Raw genomic sequence first — 25,462 nt, forward strand, 5'->3', positions numbered from 1 at the left:
TGTTTACATCTTTGCAACTAAGAATTATATCTCGTTTTTTTCAGGACACGTTGGGCATTCATTTGGTGATAAATATTAATGGATATTTCCTGATCTTATTTTTATTATCAAAGGTTTTTTTTTTTTTATTTAGCTGTACATTTCTTGCCCACCACCAAAGAACAACCCAGAATAAATTCTTCTACTCCTAACATTCACAGTGATACTACATTTGTGCACATTATTTGTTGTTTTTACCAGCAGTAGGGTCCAGAAACAATAACAATAGTAGATCAAATTTTTTAGAAAACCTACCTAAAACACTCTGACTGCAACACTGGCACTTACAATTACACCAACAGTTAAAAAAATAAAATTCTTTGAATCCAACCTAAAACATAATGGGGGTTGATTTACTAAACCTGGAGAGTGCAACATCTGGTGCAGCTGTGCATGGTAGCCAATCAGTTTCTAACGTCAGCTTGTTCAATTAAGATTTTGGAAAAAAAAAATAAAAAAATTTAGTAGCAGATTGGTTTCTGTGCACAGCTGCACCACATGTTGCACTCTCTCTCTTTAGTAAATCAATCCCAATGAAAAACTGACAATAACCTTGACCCTGACGGTTCTAGTTCTAGATACTGATCCAACTATTTTAACTTTCACACAGACATTTTTTATTTGCAAGGAGAAAAATATGCAAGGGGAATTTACTAAAACTGGAGCACCCAGAATCTGGAGCAGCTAAGCATTGTAACCCATCAGCTTCCAGCGTTCCTTTTCAAAGTTTAACTGAAGAAGCTGAAGTTAGAATGTGATTGGTCACTATGCACAGCTGCTCTGGATTCTGTCTGCTCCAGTTTTAGGAGATTCCCCCCCTCCCATGTAATTTTCCCCATTGGGGAGTACTGGGGAAGGTTCTATTCACAGTAATTATGTGATCAGGAGCCAGTCCTCCCAGCTTCGGATTGTTAATACAAGATCTGTAGCTGTGGCTATTGAGAATGCTTCTAGCACAAACACAAGTACACACAAATGCGATTACATGGAAAAATGCCCACTTCTGTGGAGCAGCATATATGCATACACTGTTCGGCAAGGGGTTAAGAAAACTGAAAACCCTAAGCAAAGAACCACCATTTTGGATATTAGTAAACATTTCCACAGATGGGAGCGCTAATTTGATTATGCTTATAAAACTCACTCAGATAGCTTGGAAAGTTATGCTCTGATAGATTCTGCCAAGAGATGGACCAAAGCAAATCAATTAAATATAACAGATGAACACCTGTTGCTTTCAAACTGATTTAGAACCTACTTTTATCCTCATTTAAGAAAACAATTCTAAAGCATCTATATTATGCTTTCATTGGCTTTGATAAACCATATTACAGTAACTCGCGATAACCAGGGACCCAATATTCTTCAACTGGGGCTATTGTTAAATTACTGTCACAGATTCTACAAAGTACATTTACTATATCTCCACTACTATCTTCTCTCTCATCCTGGCTACTGACAAAATGTATCTGGCATTTAGATATCAATGATTAATTGAAGACACAGTCCTTCTGACAGCAATGTGAGCTACTTTACAAGCTTCCACAAACAGGGCCTCTGCATTCTTAGCTCAACCATAAAGAAAATGTGCAGTTAGAATGCTAAAGAGACCACATATTCCAACAAGAAAGAGCAATATATTACTAAATTGTCCCCATACCTACCCTTATGTTTCTTCACAAGAAGGATAAAAAAAAAATATCTGACAGGTGACCCAGGGAACACGATATGAAGGATAATGTTTAGGCAACTCTTCACTACTACTTCTCTTTTTAGTTGGTTCTTTCGCATTTACCTATTGTCTTAAATGGTTCTTATAACTTTGCTGTTTTCCTTCCCCATTACAATTGTACAATATTTTGTATGAATGCAACCTATGAGAAAGTTGGCCATTGATGTCTCTGTTCCTGCATGTCCTCTTTTTGCAACAGAAAATAAATGTAAATAAATAAAACAGCAAGATACGTAGAGATATTCTACTGATAATGGCACAGAGAAGAATATTTTAGAAGCACTTTTAAAAGTAGCTGTGTATTTTTAATTTTTGCTACAGGATCAATCAAGTAGAGTGGTCTTAAAGACTTGAGGGTTCAACTGACACTTTTTGGAGGCAGCAAAATAGGGGGCTGACAAACCTGAAGTAAAATTTTGACTTTAGTACCATTTTAATGGTTAATATTATTATCTGCTTCAAGGCATTTACACAGTTCTGTTTTGGGAGAAGTACAACCTATAGTAGGGAAATATACCTTGTCCCACCTAGTACACCATCATCCAAAATGCACTCCATCTTAATTTTCATTTGAATAAATTTGTAGTCAAGTCACAGTTTGCCATTTACCTATGAACATCATTTATCAAGATTACTCATTTTTAGCAAAAGACATGTTATTAACTGCAAAATTATTTTGTAATTGCAGTTGAGTAACTAAACTAAAAATGATAATTAAACTATGTAATTACTAGCCACTAAGTATCCAGATTTTTCACACAATGATCTCAGATTTATTTTCTTCATGAAAACTCCTTGTTCTAGCAGTATTGCAAGACTATATAAGATCTATAAAAGATCTTACTCTGTGGAATGTTTACTTGTAAACTGCAAAAAATGGCATCTCAAGAGAAAGAAGCCAGTGCATGTTATGTATAGTTATTATTTATTTTAAATACAAAACCATATACTATAATTTTCATTTTCTATGTTTTGCTTTTCTAGGTAAATGCAGTATTTTGCAGTAGTCTGTTTTTTTTTTTTTAAGTAGCTAAAATTTTTGTGTTCTGTATTAACATGGTGGATGCCTCTGAAAATGGAAGTCCAGTCAAATCCTAATTATACTTAAACCTGCTCCCACCCCCATTCTAAGTCTATTGTACATACCCTGTAAAGGAGTGCCCTCAGCACTTTACAGGGTAGGTGCAATAGACTTATAATGGGGGTGGGAGCAGGTTTAAGTATTGTTAGGATTTGACTGGACTACTTTAAATGCCATTTTTGATGGTACAGCCATAATATTTACAGGCTGCAGCTTTACACAATGAACAGATTTTTGATTAAAGGCTTCCTTAAATTGACATTTCTATTACAGTCACAGTCTAATGGGCTAAATCACCCACTGGTATTTTATAATTTTTGGGAACCCCAATAATAATAATATATCTAGACTTAGTATTCTAACTATACTGGTATGAGAAATATTCCCCCACCCACCTATTTTTTGGGTTACATAAAATAGTTACATAGTTAGTCTAGCTGAAAAAAAAAGTCCATCCAGTTCAACCATTAAAAAAAAAAAAAAGTTACAATCCTAAACCCACAGTTGATCCAGAGGAAGGCAAAAAAATACAGCAAACCATGATCCAATTTGCACCTGCAGGGAAAAAAATTCCTTCCTGATCCCCCAAGAGGCAATCGGATATTCCCTGGATCAACTTTACCTATAAATGTTAGTATCCAGTTATATTCTGTGTATCTAAGAAACAATCCAGGCCTTTTTTGAAGCAATCCACTTACCTGGCCAGAACCAACTCTTGAGGGAGTCTATTCCACATTTTCACAGCTCTCACTGTGAAGAAACCTTTCCGTATTTGGAATTTAAATTTCTTTTACTCCAGATGCAAAGAGTGCCCCCTTGTCCTCTATGATGACCTCAGGGTGAATAGCTCTACACCGAGTTCACTATATGAATCACTGATGTATTTAGACATGTTGATCATATCGCCCCTTAATCTCCTCTTCTCAAGAGAGAATAAATTCAGTTCCTCTAATCTTTCCTCATAGCTGAGCTCCTTCATGCCTCTTATCAGTTTGGTTGCCCTTCTCTGTACTTTCTCCAGTTCCCCAATGTTCTTTTTCTGAATTGGTGCCCAAAACTGAACTGCTTATTCCAGATGAGGTCTTACAAATGATTTGTACATTGGTAAAGTGATATATCTCTCTGGAGTCTATACCTCTTTCAATACAAGAGAGGATTTTGCTCGCTTTAGAAACCGCAGCTTGGCATTGCATGCCATTATTAAGCTTGTGATCTGCCAGAACTCCCAGATTCTTCTCCACCATTGAGCCCCCCAGTTGTACTCCCCCTAGTATGTATGATGCATGGATATTCTTAGCCCCCAAGTGCATAACCTTACATTTATCAACATTAAACCTCATTTGCCACATAGTTGCCCAATTAAACAGTGCATTGAGGTCGGCTTGTAAGTTGGAGACATCCTGTAAGGACGTTATTCCACTACAAAGCTTGAAGTCATCTGCAAAGACTGAAATGGGATTTTTAATCCCAGACCCTATATCGTTTATAAATATATTAAAAAGTAAGGTTCCTACTGAACCTTGGGGTACACCACTGGCAACCCTAGACCATTCAGAGCATGAATCATTAACCACTACTCTTTGAATACGATCTTTTAGCCAGTTTTCTATCTATTTACATACATATTTTTCCAAGCCCGTACACTTTACCTTACACATTAGCATTGTGTGGGGAACTGTGTCAAATGCTTTTTCAAAATCCAAGTATACCACGTCCACCGCCACCCCTCTGTCCAAGGTTTTGCTCACCTCGTCATAAAAAGAAATCAGATTTGTTTGACAACTTCTGTCTTTCATGAATCCATGCTGTCTGTTGCTTAAAATATTTTTTCCAGCAAGAACTCATCTATGTGGTCTTTTATTAAACTCTCCAGTATCTTCCTAACTATAAAAGTTAAACTAACAGGTCTATAATTACTTGGTAAAGATTTTGACCCCTTTTTAAATATTGGCACCACATTGGCCTTACACCAATCCAGTAGTACTATGCCGGTCATTAAAGAGTCCCTAAAAATGAGAAACTATGGCTTTGAAATGACAGAGCTCGATTCTTTAAGGACCCGTGGATGTATGCCATCCGGTCCAGGTGCTTTATTCACCTTTATAAATAAAATAAATAAGCAAAAGGAAGATTTGGGCCTCCTAATTGTCAATGGTGTGCAATCATGGGAGCTTAAAAAGCACTATCTATTGTATATCTCTAAATGAAATAAGAAATGGTTAGATGACAGATAATTAATGAATTACAAAGATAAGGCCAGATTGCCAGTTAATTCAAGTACAGTATGTATTTTCAAATAAAGCTATGTAAAACTCATCCCAGTACAGGTGGTCATGGATTTTAGCTTGCAGGTGTACTTTCACCTATTGCAGGCAGGGAGTTAGTCTGGGCATCAGGTGAAAATATAGTCATGAAGAGGAAAAAGGCCAGTACACTGGTAACCTGATTCATGAAAAGGCAGATAGTCAGGCATGCTTGAAAAACCTATAAAAAGTGCATGCAGAGCAGCAGTGATTTTAAAACCAAGTGTCTTGGGAAGGAATGACCAATCAAAGCTAAAGGGAGAATAAGAAGAGGGTGTTTCTTGGCAAAAACTAATTTGAAATACTGCAGACATACTGTCCGCGTGCGGGAGCCAGAAGAAGCCCAGATTGTGGAAGTATCACTAAGGAAAAGGAGGCTGAGCAGCATGGCTGCTAGAATTAACAGAAGTACATCAAGAGGCAGGTAGACTGGAGTGGGATGCTGGATTGCAAGGAGCCAGTCAGAAAGAGTAAATCCTTACAAGCTAGTTGAACTATTTAAATCTGTCTTTATATTAGATTCCCACAATCATCTGAAAACCAGGACTCAGAATGGAAGCAGCAAGGACACAGCTCTGAATCAATAAGGGTTCTACTGTACTACATTTCTGTCAGCCTAACAGTAGGAGCCTTCTAGAAGAAGGAGAAAGCAGAGACATGACCAGCATTGGAGGACAATGAGATCATAACTAAGCTATGCCTTCTGGCAGGAATCACAACACTGGCTAGGAAATAAACGTAACTTTCTGACAGGTAAAGCAGTTCACAGATATGTATTTAGCTGTGCCTTTGAAGATCAGCTTTAACTCTCCAAAAAACTTTCTGCTATAAACACTGAAAGACAATTTTGGGAGTCCTGACTTATTACATATGAAAGTGTATGAGAGTCTGTGAGTGGGGCTTAAAATATCCCAGTTCTAGATATTAAAATGCTTTTAGGCCAGAAATTGTTCAAAAAAAAAAAAAGGCTTCTAAAAGGTCAGGTCTCATCATAATATGCATTTTCAAAATAGCAACATATGAATTGTTTACAAAAAAAGCATGAGTTCAGATTTTATAGAACTATTTAAGTGTTCAATTACATGATAACAATTAACCAAAGCAAGCCTACTTTCCATTTTATAAATATACAATTAATGGGGAACAAACCCTACACTGTGTTCAAACCACAATTTTGCAGAAACGTACTTGACTTGAACATTTATGATTTTCCCTGAATTCGTGTCCATTTATGCATGAAATACCATAAATATGTTATGTTCAAAAATACAGGCAATCTATTTTATCTCTGTGCTCTCAGACCCGCTCTTCCTTTACAAGTGAACTTTTAACTTGGTATTTGTTATAGTCTAGTAAAATGGTCATAAGGGCATAGAGATTATTCTGCTAATAACAGTGCAGATGACATTTGTTCTCACCACTAAAACCAAAAGCTTTTATATATTAACAAGCTGAGGAAAGTTCTAAAACGTCAACAAAGTAATCTTGTATCTGCGCCAGCTTTTCACCTCCAAAGCCAGGGTATGGTGAAATATTTACCAGATTCAGGTTGCTGAGATAAAGTATATAAGACACAAAAATATACAGCAAAAACTAAAGCTAAAAATAGTGATGGTAAGTCGAATGTGAATAGCAGATTCATTATCTGGAGCAGAAGAGGAACATTTGGTGAGTAGCAACCTTATTTATTTTATTTTCCCTGGAAGATGAAACCGAAGAGGCTTCTTAGGAATTATTTGCTGCTCTTTACTGAGACCAAGCCCATGAAAAGAATCTGCAAGTATTAGAAAAGGGTACATAAAATAGGTGCCGCATGTGTTGCAATCTTTAGATATTCATGGTTTAAAATATCCAGCGGGCTCCCAAACAATGCTACACATATGGATCCAAAAAATAAATGGGATGTAGCACAGATCTTCCTGCTTTGTCTTTATTCAAAAGAGGAGCAAAGAACAACTGTTTCGGGCAAAACAGCCCTTTATCAAGTTCAAGTCACAAAAAAGCCTTAACAATTCCCTTCACTGGAACAAAGGGGCCAAGCCCAACCCCTGAAAAACAACCCCACACCATAATCCCCCCTCAACCAACTTTACGCTTGGCACAATGCAGTCAGGCAAGTACCATTCTCCTGGAAATCGCCAAACACAGTCCATCGGATTGCCAGACAGAGAAGCGTGATTCGTCACTCCAGAGAATATGTCTTTACTGCTCTTGAATCCAGAGGCGGCATGCTTTACACTACTGCATCCGACCCTTTGCATTGCACTTGGTAATGTAAGGTTTGGATGCAGCTGCTCGGCCATGGAAACCCATTCCATGAAGCTCTCAAGGTACTGTTGTTGTGTTAATCTGTAGGCCACATGAAGTTTGGAGGTCTTTAGCTATTAACTCTGCAGACAGTTGGCGACTTATGCGCTGACCCCGCTCTGTCATTTTATGTGGCCTACCACTTCGCAGCTGAGTTGCTGTTGTTCCCAGTTGCTTCCACTTTGTTATAATACCACTAACAGTTGACTGTGGAATATTTAGTAGCAAGGAAATTTCATGGATGGACTTATTGCACAGGTGCTAACCTATCAAGGTACCACCCTTGAATTCACAGAGCTCCTGAGAGCAACAAATGTTTGCAGAAGCAGTCTGCATGCCTAGGTGCTTGATTTTATACACCTGTGGCCATGGAGGTGATTGGAATACCTGAATCCAATGATTTGTAGGTGTGACCCAATCAGACGATGCTGCGGCCCACTAATGGTGCAACATTTTAATAAAACTTCTTAGTTACGATTTCTGAAAAAAAAAAAATTCATTCAGAATTCGACCCATGTATGGCCTGCATAAGTATAGCTCAGGGCTCCCATTTTGGAGACAGGGCTCTAGCCAGGGGTCAGGTGGGCTCCTATCAAGAGGTCAGAGTGTGGACCTCTGCAGCATGGAGCTGTGAGCAAGAGAACCAAGGAAGAAGAGAGAAGGATGCAGAGACAGGGCTTCTCAAAGCAGAAGCCTATGCAACAAAGTTGGTATTTTGTATTTGTTGGAAAGCAAAAGGACCACAAAGAGTGCAATGGTGCTGCTGACAAGGGAGCCAGGTGGCTCCTTGTTTCATGAAAACAAATTACTTGTTATGTGATTCATGTTCCTTCTTCAGAATATACTGACACCATTTTTATGGTAATAGTAGGTTTAATATCTTTGTACTGCTCCCTTTGTGTGTAATCCCTGGTGTTCTTGCCAGTCCATCTGCTTTCCTATTAAAAATGGATTATACTAGGAAGGAGAGCACAGTGCGGTCAGTTCTCAAGCTGTTCTCCACCAATGGTCAGACTTGTCCTGACACCCCCCAGCTGCCCAGCCTTTCACTAGGAAGCTCAGTGTGTTGCAGTTTCTCCTCCCCCAGCTCTTATGTAGCTGAGAGCAGAGGGAATGTGATCGCTTATAAAAAAGGGGAAAAAAGGTATTTATAATTTTTCTTATATCTATACACAAATGTTTTACCTTTCATTTTTATTTTAAACTCAATTGGTTGTTTTACAAGGTGAGGGCTTACAAGCACTGTAAGTGTCATGTACTGTAGATGTTTAACATCTTGACCTATTTATTACCGTTTAAATAAATCACAGTACACACCCCAATGCGCCCCCCCACCATCATTTTTTATCTGCTTTTATCTCCTGGATTATGCCATGCACTATCCAATGTCAAAATGTACTTCCTGGAATGAGGTGTTGATTCAGAGACAATACAGCAACGTACAATGTGTAACTCCTGGTGCCTGTGCAGTTCCTAGCACAAATGTCTGACACAGATTGACCCTGACTTTCCAAAAAGGTACCATGTTGAAGTCCTATTACTGGGGGAAGAGACTGAGAAAAAGCTCCCACTTGTCTGCAGTGGGCTGATGACATCATCTCAGCCTAGGCAAATCACTTGCCTGGTGCTCAAGGACTGCATTTATTTATAAAAAGTACGTTTTTTTAATTTTAAACAATGATACTGTTGCTCTGTATTGTGACATATCACAAATTTATTCATGCAGACTTACACCCCCTTTCACACAAGCAGACTCCACCTGCTCATCGGGGGTTCTGTCCGCTGATCCCCGCTAAGTAGGCAGATGACAGGTCCATTGTTGCTTCGCTTATGCAGAGAGGACATGGACAGAGCCCACTTTCCTCTAGAGGAGGTCAGATGTAAATAGACCACCTGTCCATTTACATCTGACTGTAATCCAATCCAATAGACAGAAGGGAATGGATCCCTCATCCATCTGTTTTTACCAGATTGGATGCAGAAGGGTGTACACAAACACGTCTGTTTACATCTGCCACTCCACAAAGGGCAATGGATAGTCCAATTGGGTCTGCCTGAAAAGCAGACAGGCAGACTTGATCGGTCCACCCATGTAAAAGGGGCTTTACTGAAAAATCCACTTTCAGAAGTAAGCAGAGTGCCTCCAAAATATGTAGAGTCAGAAAGAGCCGTAAAATAGCAAGCGCAGTCACCTTTATTTTTGCCAGCCAAAAACCAGTTTAGCCAAGTACTACTGTAGCGCCTTTCATAAAGCATTCCATGATGAGGACAGAGGAAGCATTAAAGCTAGATGAATCAGTTCATACAAACAGCTTAAATAGCTTGCATCCTGCAGCAATTAGTCCGATATTAGCTATGAGCTGACCACCCTATACACATAGAGAGCTAATATCTGATCAGTGATTCAGGGGTATACGTTCTCATCATACTAGTAAACACACCAGCAAAAACAACAATAAAGTAAGATTCACAATTTCAGTGATATCAAAATAAACCTGTTTTTATGGTTATGTTTGTAATCTATTTTCTGTCAGCATCGCTCACTTCTGCATTTCCAGTTAATTTTTTTCAGCTGTTAACTGCATGGTTCCAACCGTGTTTCTGAATCCAATTCCTCACTTAAGCAGCACCAATATTGATTTTATTTCTGTTTTGATTATTAAGCTGGCAGATCAACAGAGCATGAAAAAACACAGACCAGCAATTTAACTCCCTCATTTCTGATACTAGCTTTATTATGTGAAATAAGAGGTTGCAGAGCTAAATGGAAAAATGGGCCTAGAGCTAGTTTTCAAAATCTGTAACTGAAAGCACTCAGTGTGAATAAAATGACAAAGAAGCACCCAAAAAAGTCTGTAACAAATCTTGTATTAGAAATGAAATTGCATGTCATATGAGTCTCATCTGTGTATATGGTATTTCACCTATTTATAGGGACTTTATTGAGAAAAGGTGGTTTCAGTAATTTTCCAGTACCCAACTTTTTATACAGGGCTGTTTAAATCAGGGGTCTCCAAACTATGGCCCAGCAGCTGTTGAAGTACTACAAGTCCCATCATGCCTCTGCCATTGGGAGTCTTGCAAGGCCTCATGGAACTTGCAGTTCCTCAACACCTGGAGGGCCATAGTTTGGAGATCCCTGGTTTAAATACAAGAGCCCTGTGTATTCTTCCTTGAATCTTGGTGTGTGTTTTTTTATTGCTTCCAAATCTGTGCAATAATCCAGTGTGAAACATTGTCTCTCCAGTGTGAAACATTGTCTCTCCAGTGTGAAACATTGTCTCTCCAGTGTGAAACATTGTCTCTCCAGTGTCAAACATTGTCTCTCCAGTGTCAAACATTGTCTCTCCAGTGTCAAACATTGTCTCTCCAGTGTCAAACATTGTCTCTCCAGTGTCAAACATTGTCTCTCCAGTGTGAAACATTGTCTCTCCAGTGTCAAACATTGTCTCTCCAGTGTCAAACATTGTCTCTCCAGTGTGAAACATTGTCTCTGTGCAGCAGCTTCCTGTATAAAAGACTGGTCACTGCTGCTCTGTCTTCTTGTACAATGTGACTGGTCTTGTTCCACCCCCTCCTGTAGTTTTCTGCAGGCAGTTTGTAGTGAATGGAGAATTCTGGGTCCCTCCCACAGCTCTGCTCTCTGCACAGGCTATGTACAGCACAATGGTTATGTGATTGCTACATTTACAAGGTAATATTTGGGTTTGGAAAGGCAATTAGTGCACACAAAGTGGATTTATATGCTACATGGCTGCTGGAGAATATTTTTAAACAAACAATTTTCTGCCCGGAGTACAGCTTTAAAAAAAAAACACATATATTAAAAAATGAAAATCTTTATCTACCATGCATAACACTCAATCACTTGGTGACCATCAAACATAGAAAAGCATTCTGTTCGCAAGGTGCAGCTACAGCCAGGAGCTTGGTAGAACTGGTTTCAGTCGGCAATCGACTTTTCAGTAAATGTATTCTAGCAGTGCCACCTGATCACTTTTACTGTAGGAAGAAGAAACACGATCAACAACAAATCATGGTGGCTTCCTGGCTTTCTCATTTCTCTGAAAAGCTCAGAAAAATGGGGTAAACAGTTGAAACAGCAAGCTACAGAGAAGATTGAGAAGCATCCACTCCCTGATCTCCTCTGTGACTAATGAAGCCAGAGGCAAACGTGATATAATCACTTCCAGTTTCATATCTGTAATTCCCTTGCTGCTACAATCAGGGAAGCTGCTAATCAAACATGATCTGTGCTTGATTAGTTGTATTGGAGGGTAGGGGAGACAGCTGGGGTCTAATAGACCCCTGATGCCTCCATAAACCGCACCTGTCACCTGCCTAACTGCTCAAATAGAGGGCTTGTTTTTCCTTTGTGACAGCAAAAAAGTTAATAAAAACATGTAAAAATTATAAAAATATAATAATTTAAAAGCACCCCCACTCTCATGCATACAAGCCATAGCAAACACTCACGTACATCCTGCAGTAAACAGAGATTCAATGTTATCGTTATCGGGAATTTCAGAGTGAGAGCAATAATTCTAGGGGCACCATTTAAAATCAATTGTACAATGATAAATTATAAAGGAATTTAAAGCATCACCTATGAAAAAAAATGTAGGTACACAATTTTGAGTCTTGACATGTTTGGTATCTATTTAGTTGAAGCAGCATCATATTTTATAGTTTATCAAAAACTGGGTATTATGTTGTGTGTGTGTGCACTAAAATTCATTTTTTCCTGAAAATGTGTGTTTGATAAATAGCTGCACAAATATCAACATAACTAATTACAACAACCATTATTTTATTTTCCAGGGCCTCTGCTTTCAAATGTTCGGAGGTTAAAGTAACTTTGTAGCATAAAATGTTGATTTTAGCATGAGTGAAATTTGTTTTTAAATTGCCCCAGACAGCAAGGGGTTAAAGAGGTTACTAAGTGTGATAAAGCAAAAATAGATTTATTATCTAGAGCAGAGGCTTGTTTCAGAAGATATTACATATACAGCAATGTGGATGAGCAAACGGAAATGAAGAATAACAAGAATCAGGGCTTTCATCCTAGGACAGAAGTGTTTGAGGATTACAGAGCACCTCCTTCTCCTCTTTTCTCTTTTATAGGGTGGAAATATTTCTGTAGTCCAAAAAAGTAACAATCAGCATAGGCAGACAGCACAGAAGTTGTCAGCTCACAAATATTTTGGCAGAATTTTTTTTTTTTTTCCACTTAAATATAACAAAAGTCTTTTAGCAATTTTGGTTAGAGTAGGGAAGGATTAAAATCCTTGTTGAATTTTACTGCTCTCTAAGTCTCTGCAAGAGAGATTTCCCCTCACTTAAGCTGGCCATGCACTAATTGAATTTTGTCTGGATCCTGAAGAATCAACAAAATTAATTCCATGGGTGGCCCTGCCATCCCCTCCCACCTGGCAAAGAATTACCTGCTAAATCAAATGCAGCCACTGTCTGGGTATTCTGAAAGCTGCCACCAACAGCTGTCAGAATACAGTAACCAAAGAGGGAGTTTATTCTATTCGCAATTATATCATTCACACTGTCACAATGACAATGGCTTCACTAGACAGGAAGAGTGGGAAGATCTCCAGCAAGAACAAAGAGAAAAAAAACTGTTTTAGTAGCGTAGGGGAAGACTAGAACCCCTGCAAAGTTTTATATTGCCAAATTCCTGTGCAAAACCATTGAACACCAATGTCAATATATCCACTTTACAATTTATTAAAAGATGATCGAGCAACATTCCACGCCTGGGTCCATAACTCTAGAGCCTAGAATCATAGACCCAGGCTGAGGATGTTACTTGATCATCTTTTAATAAAGGAGAAACACCGCACACAGATGTCAGTGTACCACCTTTATGAAAAGATGATAAAGATCCCCTGCCTGGGTCCATGTCTCTAGTCATGAATGCAGCCAAGAAGTGTTACTCGATCATCTTTTGAAAATGTGAGAATACTTACATCAATGTGTGGTGAACCTAGTTCTTGAGCAGAGAAGGATTTTCTGGCCGGATCCAACAGCCGCAGTTGTGAGCAAATGTTAGTAAGGATAATCCAATAATGATGATGCGTACCTGTGCTAAATGCACTATATGTGGTGAGAAAGCAGATAACACAAAATTGCAGGCAGCATATAAAATAATTACAAAAACCAATATGTAGCACTTAAATAAAAGCCATATCTTTAAAAGGTGAGGTGCCGCCCACAAGGAGAAAGAAGGAATCCTCCACCACCACCACTCATAGCCTCTTAGCAGACAATGTGACCACAGATCATATGGTAAAAAACAGCTAGTATGGAAAAATCAATGTATATACAGTCAGGTCCATAAATATTGGGACATCGACACAATTCTAACATTTTTGGCTCTATACACCACCACAATGGATTTGAAATGAAACGAACAAGATGTGCTTTAACTGCAGACTGTCAGCTTTAATTTGAGGGTATTTACATCAAAATCAGGTGAACGGTGTAGGAATTACAACAGTTTGCATTCTTTTTAAGAATGTTCCAAACAGTTGTTTTGGCCACGCCTAATGTTTTTGCTATCTCTCTGATGGGTTTGTTTTGTTTTTTCAGCCTAATGATGGCTTGCTTCACTGATAGTGACAGCTCTTTGGATATCATGTTGAGAGTTGACAGCAACAGATTCCAAATATAAATAGCACATTTGAAATGAACTCTGGACCTTTTATCTGCTCATTGTAATTGGGATAATGAGGGAATAACACACACCTGGCCATGGAACACCTGAGAAGCCAATTGTCCCATTACTTTTGGTCCCTTAACAAGTGGGAGGCACATATGCAAACTGTTGTAATTCCTACACCGTTCACCTGATTTGGATGTAAATACCCTCAAATTAAAGCTGACAGTCTGCAGTTAAAGCACATCTTGTTCGTTTCATTTCAAATATATTGTGGTGGTGTATAGAGCCAAAAATGTTAGAATTGTGTCGATGTCCCAATATGTATGGACCTGACTGTATTGGATCCTAAATTTTCTCCACCAAAAAGACAACTCCACAGCTGGTATCTTGATGGTAATGATCCAGTGTTACACCTCAGAGATAATGGGATGTGTACAAAGAGAACAAAGGCTCCTCATAGTGTAGTATTTAAAATAATATTTTAAGTAAGAGTAATGCACTTACAAACATATGATGAAATTAGCATGATCTGTGGTCACATTCTCTGGTACAAGGCTGTGAGTGGTGATGGTGGAGGATTCCTTCTTTCTTCTTGTTGGCGGCACATCACCTTTTAAAGATATGGCTTTGATTTAACATATAGTCACATTTTATGGACTATTCCTTGAGGATTTTAAGTTATCACTATATTACTAAAAGTAGAGTGAATAAATGTTACATATTGATTTTTGTAAATGTTAGTAAGGGCTTGTAGCAGTGTTAATAAAAATTTGTAAGCTTTTTATTGTGGTTTGTGTTGTTACTGGAACTTTTCCCTCACTTCCAAGCTAGTGAAGAAACATCTCTCTAACAGAAGAGAGCAGCAAAAACAAGACAAAGGTTCTAATCCTTTCCTACTCTATCCACAACATTAAAAAAAAAAAAAGTTTTAGCTGGGCATAAGCGTTAAACCGGATTAGTTTATTATAGGTTAAATTGCTATACAATGTCTAATGAATAAGCACATACACAAATTGTATTCTAAGTGCATACCACACATGTACCTTGAGCTCACTACATTATGTTTAAATACCAAAATAACAAACTAGCGTATAGCAATTCATAGAGGAGTCAGAAGTGCTCAGTTATCTCCGTTTCTGCTTCACCAGCAAATTGAAAATTAGATGAAACTTGTCAACCTTCTAGAACTTGAGCAATACTGACAAAGGTCTTTGACGAGCTGATTTTTGTGCTATACATGGGGAGATGTCACATGGTTGTCTCAAAGATTTTTACTAAGGGACAATCTCACCTCCAGCTTAAAATTCCACGACCTAAAATATACGGTCATATCTACAGCATAACACAGCTCTGTAAAGCGCAGCAGAAATAACTAAAACACAAAACCATCTGACAGGTAATACATCCAACTGGATGAGGGTTGCCAGTTAACATTAATATGCTCAGCAATTATTTTAGCCAAAATATCATAAGCCAAATAATCTTTCCATCATTATGTCTTATGCAAAGCAGCATACAGAACCAGAGTATTTCAAAAAGCATTAAAATAGGACGATAAAAGTAACCAGACACATGCGAAATGCCATTACTGAAAGTGCAAATTCTGGGACTATCATAAGTATCCTTTCTTCACTGCATGGGGACCTACAACAAGCTGTCCTAGCACTTCACTGGTTGCATGTCTGTTCTGGTAGTAGTGGAATAGCGATGCAATAATAGGGACCACAGCCCTGGAGTTTCCACTGCCAAAAACAGCTCAGCAGTGGCAACTACTTTATGTTTTTCTTGTCAAGTTCCCTTTTAGATATAGTGGGAAAAGAAATAAGGCAACAAGTGTACAAAGCAGGTCCCTTAGGTGTATGATCTTCTGATTTGTCAATGACATGCAAATGATCGTCTCTATACTGTGCCAATTAAAGGCTAATTCACACAATGTGCACTGTCAAATGCTGGACACCATTAGGACATACAGAAAGTAATTGTTTTCTGTATGTCCTATTCACACTGTAACGCACCCCGCAGCTGTGGTGCAGCAAGCTGGGAAAAATAACCAACAAGCTGCATTTTATTGCAGCGCACCATACAGGATCAAATGTCACTGTACACTAGCACATTATATCATTCTGGTATAGAGTGACATGAATAAAATGTCACTTTTGTGAACTTCAAATAATAAGTCAACATAAAAAAGGGACCTGTGTGATGCACTGAACCATGCACCCATTGCCCTCTAAACTGCTGTGGTTTTTACTCTCTGGCAACTGTCCGTTCAGTTTGAATTCAACTCTCTGGTTGCGTGCGCAGGTGCCAATGGGCAGCTTGAGAACTTACATTTATGTTCTATCATTTTATTTAAGTAAAAAAAAAGTCCTTTTTTTATATTTGGCTTCAGTTTGGCTGGCCTGCCATTTTAATCTAATTTAACAGAGATAATTTTCGAAATGTTTTTTTTTGGGGGGGACAGTATTTAACTTTATTAGATAATGAGTTTTTAGTCCTTATGCACACTAGACGTTTTTACAGCTGCTGTTTTTGGCTTTTGATGTTTCTACAGCTAGTAAACCTCCCAGTATGTTATCCTATGTGTCCATGCACACAGACTGTAATGAATGTTTTTTGGCTGGGAAAAAAAAAACCCCAGGAATAGTGGGTTTCTAGAGGAGTTTTTTTAGCTGTGAAAATGCTCTAATGCTGAAAAACACTGACACACGTGCCAAATTGTGGTAAAATGCTGCAAACTTGACACCAAAAAATTGAAGGGGTAAAAAAAAAATGCTAAAAACCACAAACGCGGCAAAACGGCGCTAAACACTAATGCAAAAACTCTAACAAAAGCTGAAAAACTCCCGTTTTTAACGGGACTTTACACAGCTAACATTACCCACCTTATCAAAATGTCCAGTGTGCATGAGGACTTGTTCTTAAAAATACTAAGACCCTGATTTGGAAATAGAATGCAGCTAGTGAAGCAAATTAAGATCAGAGATTTTGATCTGCATTGTTTTGGGTCAGTAAGTACCAAATGTCTGAATTAAAATATTCAGGCAGCTATACATTTCAAACGTAAAGTTCAGCTGTGACAGTCTACCTATTTTAATTATACACATTTCCTTGAAAGTGTATGTCCAGCTAAAACTTGTATTTTAAGTTTCTGCATTTTGGGCGTTTTCTGCCATCCACAGTTACCATTAGAGAGATTTCCCTTTGCGTCTCGTTCTGTTTACAATGTTTTCACAAGACAAGAAGTTAGGGTATATCTCCCTGTCATGGTCTCCCCCTCGCTCTACTTCATCCTCCCCTCTCCTGTCATGGCTCCCCCCTCGTTCTCCTTCATCCTCCCCCCTCCCTTCCCCTTACAGGTCCCTAGGTGCGGCACAAGCCTATATCAAAGGCTGTGCCTGATGTCAGAGATCTACCCCCTGCGGTGCGGTTCGCACCTCTCCTTGGCCGGACACTGAGGAGTCTGACACCCCGCTGTGCCTGCATGTGGATTTTCCATGTGCTGGCCACCTGGGTGTCTCCGCGTGCCCCCCCCCCACCTTGTCTCGGCGGGCACAGCGCGGCCCGGAGTTTCCCATGCTCTGCACCCACCGGAGGCAAAGGCCGCGCTCCCTGTGCGTGGCCGGAGTGAGGGGGCAGGGCTTGTTGCCCCGGAAACCTGTCGCCGGGCTGGCCGTTGCCGGCGATAAAAGACCAGAGCAGGACCCGGTTAGGCAGTTCGTCCCCCGCTCGGGACAGAGTGCTGTGCGAGGTCTGAGCTGAGGCCAGACCCCACAGCCAAGACCCTGCCGAGTCCCTGCAAGGCTGTTGGTCCCCTCCCCTGCTCTCGAGAGAAGCACTGTGTGGGGTCTGAGCTGAGGCCAGACCCAACAGCCAGGACCCCGCTGGGTCCTCATGAGCCTGCTGTTGTCCCTTGAGAGCTGAGTACCGTGAGGGTCCCTGTCACTGATCACTGGTTGTCCCTGGAAAGCTGTTCCTATCTGCTGACTGCTGTTGTCCCTGGAAAGCTGAGTACCATGAGGGTCCCTGTCTGCTGATCGCTGGTTGTCCCTGGAAAGCTGAGCCCATGAGGGTCCCTGTCTGCTGACCGCTTTGTCCCTGGTAAGTTGTTCCTGTCCGCTGGCCGCTGTTTGGAGGTCTAAGCTGAGGCCAGACCCCACAGCCCAGACCCCCCTGAGTGTCCGCTGATCGCTGTTTGTCCTGGAAAGTGATCCCTGTCTCCTGACCGCTTTGTCCCTGGAAAGCTGTCCCTGTCTGCTGATCGCTTTGTCCCTGGAAAGCTGTTCCTGTCCGGTGGCTGCTGTTTGGAGGTCTGAGCTGATGCCAGACCCCACAGCCCAGACCCCGCTGAGTGTCCGCTGATCGCTGTTCATCCCTGGAAAGCGATCCCTGTCTGCTGACCGCTTTGTCCCGGGAAAGCTTTTCCTGTCTGCTGACCGCTGGTTGTCCCTGGAAAGCTGAGCACCGTGAGGGTCCCTGTCTGCTGACCACTTTGTCCCTGCAAAGCTGTTCCTGGCCGCTGTTTGTCCCTGGAAAGTTGTTCCTGCCTGCTTACCGCTGTGTCCCTGGAAAGCTGAGTGCTGCATGGGTCCCTGTCTCCTGACTGCTGTGTGCCTCTGGGAAGTTACCCCTGCCTAAACCGTGAGTGCTCATATTCTCCTGCCTGAACTGCCCCCCTTGAATCCATATATTGCCCTGTCTAGCCTGCCCCCACTGAATGCGCCCACACTTTCCCTGCCTGGACTGTCCCATTAAATCTATTATCCTTGCCGGAACTGCCCACTTGGATTAATACTTGCTCAGACTGCCTATTGTGTGTCTGGATTATCGTAGCTACCTGGACTGCCCCCCCCGAGTGCTCGGGCCATCGCTACCGGAATCACCCTATTGTGGCCCAGATTATAACTGTTTGGATTCCTCCCCCCTCTTCCCCCCCTTTTGGGCACCCGGACGCTACCTTTCTACCCTGATTCAGTGCCTTCCATATTTTAATAAAGCTTTGTGTGTTTATCATCCTCCGTGTGCGTTCTGTCCTGCCTACGCTTCCGTCACACTCCTATAGCAACAGACAAAAATATAAATTTTTTTTTGTAAAGAAAGGGAAGGCTAGATTATCTGTTGCAAGTTTCTCCTTGACTTCCTATCTGGTGAAACCATTGTCAGCAGAACAGGAAAAAAAAGAGGACTAAATCTTCCCCACACTATCCACAACTAAAACAAAATAGGCTTGGCTGGACAGACACTTTGAGGCATATTTATAAAGCAGCAAATGTTACTTTCACCAAATATTCCCCAGTAGTGAAGCAATCACTGTCATTAAAACATGCACCTGAAAGATTCATCTGCAGTCAATGTTTGGTGAATGTCCGATTCCCCGCTTTATAAATATGACCCTATAGAGTAAGGGTGTCAAACTAGCGGCCCTCCAGCTGTTGCCACACTACAAGTCCCGTGAGGCATTGCACGGCTGACAGTTACAAGCATGACTCCCAAAGGGAGAGGCTTGATGGGACTTGTAGTTTCGCAACAGCTGGAGGGCCGCTAGTTTGACACCCCTGCTTTAGAGTGTTGTATTTTAAGTGCAGGAAATCATTGGTTCTATGAGCAAATGCGATTAATAAAAAAGGCCTTTACTACTTTCTTTAATAATGTATTAATAACTGTTTTAGTCTTTAGTCTAGTTTTTTTTTCTATCATTATAGTCATTTTTTAAAATACATAAATCTGTATATTACATTTCCAGGCATGGGTCCCTGTGTTGAGAAAATATTAATCTAAGTTCCTCATTTGAAAGCTAGGACAGTGCACAGGTTAAAACACATCTCAGACCTACAGTATAATAGTGTATCCATTCACGTTTCTAATTGAGATAGCACATCACTGTCATGCCAGAAAACACTTTCATTGTGTAGGTTGATTGGCCTTTACTCAATAATAGGCAAAGGGGTGTGTGAACAAGGTGCTCATAGAAAAGCGGTTACAAAAAGGACAATGCGGTAAACTAACACATAACAATGTAATGCTTTTATTAGCAAAGGATACAATGTATAACAAATATTACTGAAAAATAGACTGCATAATAACCATCACCTCAGACAATGTAGTCTATACAACCTAAAACAACAATAATAAAGACGTCATAGCATGGCCATAATACATAATTGTGCTAAGATGACAACGACAGTTCTGTCTTCTGCCACATTGCAACAATAACATCGGGGTGCACCACCGGGATATGCACTGTGGATCTAGTGCGTACGTAAACAAATGAAACCAGCTGGGTATAGATAATAACGACGACTGAGATATTAGGTGTGTACAATCCAGTCACAGTGAATAAGTAGTTTAATAGAAAAGAGAGGAAGGCGCCTCTAAGTGCAGTATTGACAATTTATTAATAAACAACAGATAAATAGCACTTACAAGATAAATAGTTAAAAAGACTCATCGTGTGGTGTAATAAAATCCAGGTGGAACATCCAGCTGTCCAGCAGCAAACTCTGTCTATAGGATCAGGAAGCAGAGCCCAGGATGTGCCTGTGCATCAAAAATGAGGCTTGGAGAGCAGAGTCGGATGTACAGTAGGAAGTGAAGGGGGCGGTAATGCATTTCAGAGCATGCTCAGTAGGCTCCTTCTTCAGACCTCACCTCCTACATCCGACTCTGCTCTCCAAGCCTCATTTTTGATGCACAGGCACATCCTGGGCTTTACTTCCTGATACTATAGACAGAGTTTGCTGCTGGATGTTCCACCTGGATTATATTACACCACACGATGAGTCTTTTTAACTATTTATCTTGTAAGTACAATTTATCTATCGTTTATTAATAAATTGTCAATACTGCACTTAGAGGCGCCTTCCTCTCTTTTTTATGTTCCTGCATTAGAGCCTTGTTTCCACTCTAAGAAGAGCTGCCTCAGTGTTACTGCCCTCATCCATCCCTGATATCCATCTGGCACCTTTATCCTACAGCTACAGAGGTTGGGCTCTAACAAGCACGCCTATATAATATACATTTTGTGAATAAGTAGTTGCAGTCCCAGAGAATAGGGTATGGCACGTATTACAAATTAAACCCTGGCACCTGAGTCAGGGCTTGCAAAATCAATGAAAGATAAGGAGTGTGCAGATGGCAGCACTGAGTGGCATACGCATCAACCGGATGAAACATCACCTGCTTAGCAGGTTGCTGGAGTAAATGTCAATAAGGAACTTCCATAGAAATGATCCAATATGTGCTGTAAAGGAATCCTTACTGGCAATATATGGTAACATGTGGAGAGTAGTTCACCCTCTGTGAAAGTGCCGTGTTGCACAAGCATGAATGGGGTGTAGGAACTCACCCCCTGCTGTTGCCGATAGTAGACAAATTCATCCCTGCTTCAATAAATGAAATCCTTGATGAGAGTCCGTATGATGGCCGCTAAAGATCAAGACTCCCACAAGCAAAACCCTGCCACAAAGTCAGTGCGCTGTCAATCAATAGTCTGTGTTAAATGATCTTGCCGGCTGACTAAAGTGTCATGGACAGGACAAGGGGAGGGCAACAAACTAATAATATTGCATGCCCACAGCAAAACACAGTTCAAACAGATGAGATGAGAAAATGGAGATATATAAGTAGGTATCCTTGATGTCTGTCCAAGGGCAGCTCTCCCTGTTGAAAGAAAGCATTTACTGATCTGGTTAATTAAAAACTGAATTTTTTTAATCCAAAGAAACCTGTTGAGAAAGTTCAGATTCAGGATAGAGAGAATGCCACCTTTCACTTTGGGAACTGTGAACAGGTTGCAATTGAAAGCCTAGATTCTTTCCCTGACTGGAACAGTGGCTTTGACTGACTAAGGAAGGAGCCACTGCAAAGCAGCATAGAGATCCTCCCACTTTTGCTGGGAAAAAGGCAAATGTGAGAGCACAAATCAGAGTGGAGGCAGAAACTGAAACTCCAATTTGTACCCGAGTATGAAGCTCTGGACCCTGGATTTCTTTGGACTTGATGGCTGTAAAAGCTGACAGAGATTGCCCCTGTTGTCACTGTGAAGAGAGCTTGCTCCAAGACTTAATAGATTTTGAGATCCAAGTCTTCTGGTAGAAGTAAGCCACAGATTGTAACTTGGAGCCTGAGGCCAAAAAGGGACAAAAGGAGTTCCTCTTAGTCTCAGGAGCAAAAGCTTACTTGCAGGCACCATTGCATTCTTTAGCTGGGGACTTTTATACCCTGTGACATCCTTGATGTACACATCCAAGGATTTACCACAAAGGTTTCCCTCTTCAAAAGGCATGCTCTTAATGCTTTTTGCATAGTAGGTCTGCAGACCAGCACTTATCCCAAAGGATATGCATGTGAATGCCTTTAGTCCACAGCCAGGGCCCAGCAGACTGCCATGGAAATGACCATATATTACATGGCAAGACTGACCAGAGAGAACAAGGCCTTAAAAAGGGCTTCCAAGTGCTTTTCCACCAGGTCCCTGAAAACAAACATCCTCAACAAGGACAATTAAGGTATTGCTAAGGCTAGAAATGACTGGGTTCACTACAGGGACTGTCCATTTCTTAGGGAAGCCAATAGGGTTTTGCTGGGCAAAACATTTAGAAGGGACAAAATTGTTATTAGGGTGATGCCACTTACCATACAAAATTAGCTCTGTGAACAAGTAAACTGGAACAGACTTAACAGGTTTGAGCATTTTTAGGAAATACAGGCTGGAAAACTTAGGATAGGCTTACTCAGGCTGCTCTAAAGCAAGACAAGAGCACACAGCCTCAATAAGGGCAGCAGTGATATCAGCAGATATTGGCTCTTTCTTGTTCAAGTCCTCAAAAGCAGAACATGCACCATCCTCATCCTCCTCAGGCAGCATAGCAGCCACAAAAGGAAAGTCAAAGACAGACTCTAAAGGGGAAGTTGAGGGGTCCTACTTGCAATTCCTGCATCTCACTGAAAGCAGTCCAATAAGTAAGACATGGTGGTTGATAACTAGCTAGACAGATAGAAGGAGGAGTGTGGCAGAAGAAAAAGGAGAATCAGACGAGGGTAATGGTAAGGGCTGAAAGGACAGGAATGTGACTACAGCCCCCCTAGAGCTTTTAGCCGAGCCTGAGCTGGCAAGGCCCCCTGAATTATCCTCCTTGATCTGCCTCGTGTGGTGAGAAATGTTCCCCAAGGGCTTCAGCTACTCATTACAGAAAGGGAACGTTTAAGCCTTCTGTGACAAGCACCGCAGGCAGTGGGAACTCAGGAGATGCCCAAGGATCACTATTCTGTAATGGTGAGGTGGGAATAGGGAGGCCCAGCTAATCACAGCATGCCAAAGAGGAAAAAAGGTGTGTGCATGTGCAGTGAATCTGGAGAGGTGGATGCCACACAGTTTTGAAGTCATCAGTTCCAAAAACATTTATCTTGGTCTCATTACTCCAAAGTAGAGAGTCCCAGTAGTCTTCTTCTTTTTCAGAATAGGCCCTGGCAAACTGTAGGCAGGCTTTTTTTGTGCACGTGCTATAGGAGAGGCTTCCTTTGTGGACAAAACCCATGCATGCCATTCCTCTGCAGAGTACACCGTATTGTGTCACAGGAAACAATCACCCCAGTTTAGCTTTCTACTTCTTAGCTTGGCTAACTGCAGTGAACTTGCATGGCGATTTTCTTCAACACTTCTCATCAGAAGACGCTTCTCTCGAGGTGTTAACTTCCGTGGCCGGCCTGCACGTTTCTGTGAGATGGTTCCAGTTGCACCTCTGCTAAATTTTTGTATCACTTTTGCTACAGTATTCTGACTGATAAGTAAAGCTTTGCTGTTCTTCTTGTAGCCTTTACCTTTCTTGTGTACAGAAATGATTTTCTTTCTCAGGCCTTGTGACATTACTCTTCCTTGTGGTGCCATTGCTGACAGCATGAAATGGGAAGGGGTTTTCTAAGTAACACCCTGTTATAATCAACTGTCTGCTGAACACCTGTTTAATGAACAATTAGACTCACCTGCAGTTGAATTCTTGTTAATTAAGATTTTGTGATAGGTTAACAGCTGTGCAATAAGTCCATCCGTGAAATTTCCTTGCTACTAAATATTCCACGGTCAACTGTTAGTGGTATTATAACAAAGTCGTAGCAACTGGGAACAACAGAAACTCAGCCACAAAGTGATACGCCATGTACAATGACAGAGCGGGATCAACGCATGCTGAAGCATACAGTGCGTATAAGTCACCAACTGTCTGCAGAGTCAATAGCTAAAGACCTCCAAACTTCATGTGGCCTTCATATTAGCAGAACAACAGTGTCTAGAGAGCTTCATGGAATGGGTTTCCATGGCTGGACAGCTGCATCCAAGCCTTACATCACCAAGTGCAATTCAAAGCAATGGATACAGTGGTGTAAAGCACGCCTACCACTGGACTCTAGAGCAGTGGAGATGTGTGCTCTGGAGTGACAAATCACACTTCTCTGTCTGGAAATTCGATGGACATGTCTGGGTTTGGCAGTTGCCAGGAGAACGGTACTTTTATGACTGCATTGTGCCAAGTGTAAAGTTTGGTGAAGGGGGATTATGGTGTGGGCTTGTTTTACAGGGGTTGGGCTTGGCCTCTTAGTTCCAGTGAAGGGAACTCTTAAGGCGTAAGCATACCAAGACATTTTAGACAATTTCATGCTCCCAACTTTTTGGGAACAGTTTGGGGATGGCCCCTTCCTGTTCCAACATGACTGCACATCAATGCACAAAGCAAGGTACATAAAGACATGGATGAGTGGGTTTGGGGTGGAGGAACTTGACTGGCCTGCAGAGAGTTGTGATCTCAACCTGAAAGAACACCTTTGGGATGAATTAGGGTGGAGACTGCAAGCTAGGCCTTCTCATCTGACACCAGTGCCTGACCTCACAAATGCGCTTCTGAAAGAATGGTCAAACATTCCCATAGAAACACTCCTAAACCTTGTGGACAGCCTTCCCAGAAGAGTTAAAGCTGTTATAGCTGCAAAAGGTGGGAAACTCAATATTGAAACCTACGGACTAAGAATGGGATGCCATTCAGGTTCATGTGCATGTAAAGGCAGGCGTCCCAACACTTTTGGCAATATAGTATATTTGTTATCTGTTCCTATTCACACAGCATACTGAAAAATAAATAATGAAGAACTGTGAACACAGTAAAGACAGGGTTAATTATGTTAAACATTAGTCCATAGCCCCCTTCTAAACACTACAAAGCAGGGAGATCCTGTAAGGTATCTCATTTAAGCAAGCAAAAATGACTGAAAATGGCAACCAGCAATTTTTGTTTTAATTTTTTTTAGGTATGCTATGTTAATGGGAACATGTAACAAAT

At 40.8% G+C, this 25,462-nt stretch overlaps 1 protein-coding gene across 2 annotated transcripts in view; it reads right to left on the reverse strand.

The window, feature by feature from the left end:
- Positions 1-25,462, reverse strand: part of PIGN (phosphatidylinositol glycan anchor biosynthesis class N) — a 450,907-nt gene that overhangs the window by 167,146 nt on the left and 258,299 nt on the right. The window lies entirely within an intron of this gene.

Source organism: Staurois parvus, unplaced genomic scaffold, assembly GCF_062004578.1.
Source record: "Staurois parvus isolate SC_StPar_1 unplaced genomic scaffold, SC_StPar_1.0 ptg000153l, whole genome shotgun sequence".
Classification (NCBI taxonomy): Eukaryota; Metazoa; Chordata; class Amphibia; order Anura; family Ranidae; genus Staurois; species Staurois parvus.